The sequence below is a fragment of the Coregonus clupeaformis genome, unplaced genomic scaffold, assembly GCF_020615455.1.
Source record: "Coregonus clupeaformis isolate EN_2021a unplaced genomic scaffold, ASM2061545v1 scaf0080, whole genome shotgun sequence".
In the NCBI taxonomy this organism is placed as follows: Eukaryota; Metazoa; Chordata; class Actinopteri; order Salmoniformes; family Salmonidae; genus Coregonus; species Coregonus clupeaformis.
Window position 1 is genome coordinate 848,420 of NW_025533535.1, and position 7,948 is coordinate 856,367.

The 7,948-nt window shown below is 42.5% G+C and overlaps 1 pseudogene; it reads right to left on the reverse strand.

The window, feature by feature from the left end:
* Nucleotides 1–5,366: 5,366 nt before the first annotated feature.
* Nucleotides 5,367–5,995, reverse strand: LOC121568281 (annotated as a pseudogene).
* Nucleotides 5,996–7,948: the final 1,953 nt, after the last annotated feature.

Below are 7,948 nucleotides of genomic sequence, written 5' to 3' on the forward strand. Positions count from 1 at the left end.
ATTTTAGAATAAGGCTGTAACGTAACAAAATGTGGAAAAAGTCAAGGGGTCTGAATACTTTCAGAATGCACTATACACTGTATACAGTGCCTTCAGAAAGCATTCACACCCCTTGACTTTTTCCACATTTTGTTGTGTTACAAAGTGGGATTAAAACTGATTGAATTGTCATTTTTTGTCAACAATCTACATAGAATACTCTAATGTCAAAGTGGAAGAATAATTCTAACATATAACACTAATATATCTTGATTAGATAAGTATTCAACCCCCTGAACCAGCACATGTTAGAATCACCTTTGGCAGCGATTACAGATGTGAGTCTTTCTGGGTAAGACTCTAAGAGCTTTCTACACATGGATTGTACAGTGGCTTGCAAAAGCATTCACCCCCCTTGGCATTTTTCCTATTGTGTTGTCTTACAACCTGGAATTAAAATGGATTTTTGGGGGGTTTGTATCATTTGATTTACACAACATGCCTACCACTTTGAAGATGCAAAATCTTTTTTCTTGTGAAACAAACAAGAAATAAGACAAAAAACTGAAAACTTGAGCGTGCATAACTATTCACCCCCCCAAAGTCAATACTTTGTAGAGCCAACTTTTGCAGCAATTACAGCTGCAAGTCTCTTGGGGTATGTCTCTGTAAGCTTGGCACATCTAGCCACTGGGATTTCTGCCCATTCTTCAAGGCAAAACTGCTCCAGCTCCTTCAAGTTGGATGGGTTCCGCTGGTGTACAGCAATCTTTAAGTCATACCACAGATTCTCAATTGGATTGAGGTCTGGCCTTTGACTAGGCCATTCCAAGACATTTCAATGCTTCCCCTTAAACCACTCGAGTGTTGCTTTAGCACTATGCTTAGGGTCATTGTCCTGCTGGAAGGTGAACCTCCGTCCCAGTCTCAAATCTCTGGAAGACTGAAACAGGTTTCCCTCAAGAATTTCCATGTATTTAGCAACATCCATCATTCCTTCAATTCTGACCAGTTTCCCAGTCCCTGCCGATGAAAAACATCCCTACAGCATGATGCTGCCACCACCATGCTTCACTGTGGGGATGGTGTTCTCTGGCTGATGAGAGGTGTTGGGTTTGCGCCAGACATAACGTTTTCCTCAATTTTAGTCTCATCTGACCAGAGTACCTTCTTCCATGTTTGGGGAGTCTCCCACATGGCTTTTGGCGAACATCAAAAGTGTTTGCTTATTTTTTTCTTTAAGCAATGACTTTTTTTCTGTCCGCTCTTCCGTAAAGCCCAGCTGTGGAGTGTACGGCTTAAAGTGGTCCTATGGACAGATACTCCAATCTCAGCTGTGGAGCTTTGCAGCTCCTTCAGGGTTATCTTTGGTCTCTTTGTTGCAGACTCTGGGGCCTTTCAGAACAGGTGTATATATGCGGAGATCATGTGACAGATCATGTGACACTTAGATTGCACACATGTGGACTTTATTTAACTAATTATGTGACTTTTGAAGGTAATTGGTTGCACCAGATCTTATTTAGGGTCTTCATAGCAAAAGGGGTGAATACATATGCACACACCACTTTTCCGTTATGTATTATTTTGAATTTTTTGAAACAAGTTATTTTTTTCATTTCACTTCACCAATTTGGACTATTTTGTGTATGTCCATTACATGAAATACAAATATAAATCCATTTAAATTACAGGTTATAAATGCAACAAAATAGGAAAAACGTTCAAGGTTTGTTCTTGAACAAATGATAGTTCCACTATGTGCAAACCAGATAGGATTGCGTATCTCTGCAGAATGCTGGGGTAGCCATGAAGGTTAAGTGTGCCTGAATTCTAAATAAATAACAGACAATGTCACCAGCAAAGCACCCACACACCATAACACCTCCTCCTCCATGCTTTACAGTGGGAACTACACATGCGGAGATCATCCGTTCACCCACACCGCGTCTCACAAAGAAATGGCGGTTGGAACCAAAAATCTCAAATTTGGACTCCAGACCAAAGGACACATTTCCACCGGTCTAATGTCCATTGCTTGTGTTTCTTGGTCCAAGCAGGTCTCTTCTTATTATTGGTATCCTTTAGTAGTGGTTTCTTTGCAGCAATTCAACAATTAAGGCCTGATTCACACAGTCCCATCTGAACAGTTTATGTTAAGATGTGTCTGTTACTTGAACTCTGTGAAGCATTTACTTGGGCTGCAATTTCTGAGGCTGGTAACTCTAATGAACTTATCCTCTGCAGCAGAGGTAACTCTGGGTCTTCCATTCCTGTGGCAGTCCTCATGAGAGCCAGTTTCATCATTGCGCTTGATGGTTTTTGCGACTGCACTTGAAGAAACGTTCAAAGTTCTTGAAATATTCCGTATTGACTGACCTTCATGTCTTAAAGTAATGATGGACTGTAGTTTCTCTTTGCTTATTTGAGCTGTTCTTGCCATAATATGGACTTGGTATTTTACCAAATAGGGCTATCTTCTGTGTACAGTGGGGAAAAAAAGTATTTAGTCAGGCACCAATTGTGCAAGTTCTCCCACTTAAAAAGATGAGAGAGGCCAGTAATTTTCATCATAGGTACACGTCAACTATGACAGACAAAATGAGGAAAAAAAATCCAGAAAATCACATTGTAGGATTTTTAATGAATTTATTTGCAAATTATGGTGGAAAATAAGTATTTGGTCAATAACAAAAGTTTCTCAATACTTTGTTATATACCCTTTGTTGGCAATGACACAGGTCAAAAGTTTTCTGTAAGTCTTCACAAGGTTTTCACACACTGTTGCTGGTATTTTGGCCCATTCCTCCATGCAGATCTCCTCTAGAGCAGTGATGTTTTGGGGCTGTCACTGGGCAACACGGACTTTCAACTCCCCTCCAAAGATTTTCTATGGGGTTGAGATCTGGAGACTGGCTAGGCCACTCCAGGACCTTGAAATGCTTCTTACGAAGCCACGCCGTTGCCCGGGCGGTGTGTTTGGGATCATTGTCATGCTGAAAGACCCAGCCACGTTTAATCTTCAATGCCCTTGCTGATGGAAGGAGATTTTCACTCAAAATCTCACGATACATGGCCCCATTCATTCTTTCCTTTACACGGATCAGTCGTCCTGGTCCCTTTGCAGAAAAACAGCCCCAAAGCATGATGTTTCCACCCCCATGCTTCACAGTAGGTATGGTGTTCTTTGGATGCAACTCAGCATTCTTTGTCCTCCAAACACGACGAGTTGAGTTTTTACCAAAAAGTTATATTTTGGTTTCATCTGACCATATGACATTCTCCCAATCCTCTTCTGGATCATCCAAATGCACTCTAGCAAACTTCAGACGGGCCTGGACATGTACTGGCTTAAGCAGGGGGGACACGTCTGGCACTGCAGGATTTGAGTCCCTGGCGGCGTAGTGTGTTACTGATGGTAGGCTTTGTTACTTTGGTCCCAGCTCTCTGCAGGTCATTCACTAGGTCCCCCCGTGTGGTTCTGGGATTTTTGCTCACCATTCTTGTGATCATTTTGACCCCACGGGGTGAGATCTTGCGTGGAGCCCCAGATCGAGGGAGATTATCAGTGGTCTTGTATGTCTTCCATTTCCTAATAATTGCTCCCACAGTTGATTTCTTCAAACCAAGCTGCTTACCTATTGCAGATTCAGTCTTCACAGCCTGGTGCAGGTCTACAATTTTGTTTCTGGCGTCCTTTGACAGCTCTTTGGTCTTGGCCATAGTGGAGTTTGGAGTGTGACTGTTTGAGGTTGTGGACAGGTGTCTTTATACTGATAACAAGTTCAAACAGGTGCCATTAATACAGGTAACGAGTGGAGGACAGAGGAGCCTCTTAAAGAAGAAGTTACAGGTCTGTGAGAGCCAGAAATCTTGCTTGTTTGTAGTTGACCAAATACTTATTTTCCACCATAATTTGCAAATAAATTCATTAAAAATCCTACAATGTGATTTTCTGGGAAAAAAAATCTCAATTTGTCTGTCATAGTTGACGTGTACCTATGATGAAAATTACAGGCCTCTCTCATCTTTTTAAGTGGGAGAACTTGCACAATTGGTGGCTGACTAAATACTTTTTTTCCCCACTGTATATCCCCCCTACCTTGTCACAACACAACTGATTGGCTCAAACGCATTAAGAAGGAAATAAATTCCACAGATTAACTTTTAAGATGGCACACCTGTTTATTGAAATGCATTCCAGGTGACTACCTCATGAAGCTGGTTGAGAGAATGCCAAGAGTGTGCAAAGCAGTCATCAAGGCAAACGGTGGCTATTTGAAGAATCTCAAATATAAAATATATTTTGATTTGTTTAACACTTTTTTGGTTACTACATGATTCCATATGTGTTATTTCATCGTTTTGATTTCTTCACTATTATTCTACAATGTAGAAAATAGTAAAAATAAAGAAAAACCCTGGAATTGGGGCGGCAGGTAGCTTAGTGGTTAAGAGCGTTGTACCAGTAACCGAAAGGTCACTGGTTCTAATCCCCGAGCCGACTAGGTGAAAAATCTGTTGATGTGCCCTTAGGAAGGCACTTAACCCTAGTTGCTCTGGATAAGAGCATCTGCTAAATAACTAATTTAATGAGTAGGTGTGTCCAAACTTTTGACTGGTACTGTAAATCTGCACGGGTTCAAGGCTTAGAACTAGCATTGGCCAGATTGTTATCATGGGATAGGCATTTTGGTAGATCTTATTGCTGTCCTGATGTATTCAAAGCACGTTTCTCTATAAAGGCAAAGGTTCAACAACATGAGATAAGGGTCATATAATTCCTTGGGTAAACTTGAGCAATGTGGTGTAAGAAAAAGACAGTTTATGATTCTGTCCTTGGTCAAGCGTAAATTAATTTCCTCAACAATTAAACTTTGTGTTGTTGAACATTGATTATTAAACTGTTAACAGTTGATGACAAATAAAGACTCACTTTCATGTGATCAAAATATATTTCTCTATTATGAAGCCAAAAGTCTAAAAGAGTAATATAATTCCATTGTTAAACCCACGTAATGGGGAAAAGGAAATGTTTATAATTCTGTCCAAGTAGCATTCACGTTTTGAGTATCCTATGTTGTTCTGCACATTGTAAATAAATTATAAACTGCAAACTTTTTGGTAACAGAACTTCAATGCATGCCATCAAGACGGTATGAAGAGAGTTTGTTCTGACCACATGACCTGATGAGGAAAATGTATGCCCGTCTCCTGAGCAGCGTGAATAAAGAATAACAATGTAGTACTGTTAGGACACTGTTTCGGCACACTCACCCCATTGATGACGTATCTATAGTAACCACCAGTATGAAAATGTATGCAATCACTAACCTTAAGTCGCTCTGGATAAGAGCGTCTGCTAAATGACTAAAATGTAAATGTAAAATGTATCCTTGATCAGCGAAGAGAATCAGGGGCAGGAGGCGAGGGTGGTTACTATAGTGAAGCCTACCAGGCATATCCTCCTTCCTATATACGTGCAGGTGAGCGTGGCCCCTTTTCAGGGCCTGGTACACCTTCTCCAGCATTCCCTCTCTGGGAAGAAGCATTCCTGTTGGTCCATAATCCACCAGTTGGAACTTGATATCCCGGAAGTCAAATCCCGGAATCTCGGACAGGATGATCTCGTCGACCAGGCCATTCCGGAGCATCGTGGTAATTCCGTGATCAGCAGTGATGATGATGTTGAGCCGATCGGAGAGGCCGTGATTCCGGTGGTATCACGGATGTATCCCACAGTCCGGTCCACTTGTCGGACCATCTCCCTGCGCTCCGGGGAATCTGGTCCATACTTGTGTCCCGTTGTATCTGGTTCACCGAAGTACAAAGACACAAAGTCCAGGTCCTCCTCGGAGAACCACTGACCAATCACCTTGTCGATGTTGATCCTCCAGTCCGTCTCATTGTTGTGCTCATAGAAAGGAGGTTCCACCTGGCTGACCTTTACTCTCTCACCTTTGGTGGCGGCGGCTGTGCCGGGGAAGTGGAGTGAGCCCGCCTTCAGACCCTCCATCAAATCAAATCAAATTTTATTGGCCACATGCGCCGAATACAACAGCTGCAGACATTACAGTGAAATGCTTACTTACAGCACTTAACCAACAGTGCATTTATTTTTTATAAAAAAGTAAAATAAAACAACAAAAAAGTGTTGAGAAAAAAAGAGCAGAAGTAAAATAAAATAACAGTAGGGAGGCTATATATACAGGGGGGTACCGGTGCAGAGTCAAAGTGCGGGGGCACCGGCTAGTTGAGGTAGTTGAAGTAATATGTACATGTGGGTAGAGTTAAAGTGACTACGCATAAATAATTATGTAGAAGGATTACTTTATCCTATCCCAGGTATTCCTTAAAGAGGTGGGGTTTCAAGAGGTGGGGTTTCAAATGTCTCCGGAAGGTGGTGAGTGACTCCGCTGTCCTGGCGTCGTGAGGGAGCTTGTTCCACCATTGGGGTGCCAGAGCAGCGAACAGTTTTGACTGGGCTGAGCGGGAACTATGCTTCCGCAGAGGTAGGGGAGCCAGCAGGCCAGAGATGGATGAACGCAGTGCCCTCGTTTGGGTGTAGGGACTGATCAGAGCCCGAAGGTACGGAGGTGCCGTTCCCCTCACAGCTCCGTAGGCAAGCACCATGGTCTTGTAGCAGATGCGAGCTTCAACTGGAAGCCAGTGGAGTGTGCGGAGGAGCGGGGTGACGTGAGAGAATTTGGGAAGGTTGAACACCAGACGGGCTGCGGCATTCTGGATGAGTTGTAGGGGTTTAATGGCACAGGCAGGGAGCCCAGCCAACAACGAGTTGCAGTAATCCAGACGGGAGATGACAAGTGCCTGGATAAGGACCTGTGCCGCTTCCTGTGTAAGGCAGGGTCGTACTCTCATGCCTGTTAACTTGCTTTAGCGATATTATACACTGGGTATACCAAATATTAGGAACACCTTCCTAATATTGAGTTGCACACCCCCTTTTGCCCTCAGAACAGCCTTTGTTGGGGAATGGACTCTACAAGGTGTCGAAAGCATTCCACAGGCATGCTTGCCAATGTTCCCTCAAATTTGTTTGGGCACAAAGTAAATTTCAGGTCTGCTGAGTGTAAACTTGAACATTGTGAAAATTCTGTGAACACTGAGGCTACCCACCTTAAATTACAAGTAGGCTACTATGGCTATTTGATCATAATGTAGGCCTACCAGAGGGGCCTACTATCAAAAACAATGGAGAAAAAAGCATCACATAACATGTTAACATGGAAATAGCTGTTCTATCATTCAACCAACAGTAGCAGCCAATGTGTGGTGTTCAATGCTAACATTCCATGAGACTTGAAAACAAAAACATGCAGGGCTTGACATTAACCTGTGTATCCACTTGTCCTTCAGACATGGAGGTGACTGAAAATGTTGTGTTTGATGCAAGTAATCACTGTACAAAATAACATTCATTATTATTCCCATACCATTATTACAGAGAATCAGGCAAATTATGCAACTCTATTGGCTACTTAGCTTATTCAAGACCGTCTTAAAATACAACAAATTCCCCTTGAAGACATAAAAAAGCTCTTTACCTGACTCGCTTTTCAAAGATGGCTTGGAATGCACACATTTTGTGCTCTTGTTGGAAGCAACCACTCCCCCATTATTGACTAGAAATTAGCTATAACTGGGCTAATAAATCACTAACTAGCAAAGAATATGAGGAAATGTGCACACGTGGCTACATGCAGCTCTCACTTTGATCTCAAAACAAGCGCATCTACTCGTGACCACCCATACTGTAGCCTAAACACAGTCCAGTTCAAAGTGAATGGCACAGATCCATATATGGCAATGGCTGTTTGCATATAGGCCTACTGCAGCTCTGATTGGTTATGGCGCACTGGTCTGTGTAGAGTTTTGCTCTGTGTAGTGTACCAGCATGAGTCATGCCTGTCAATGCAATAGAATCCTATTCCAATGCAGGGTACATTTC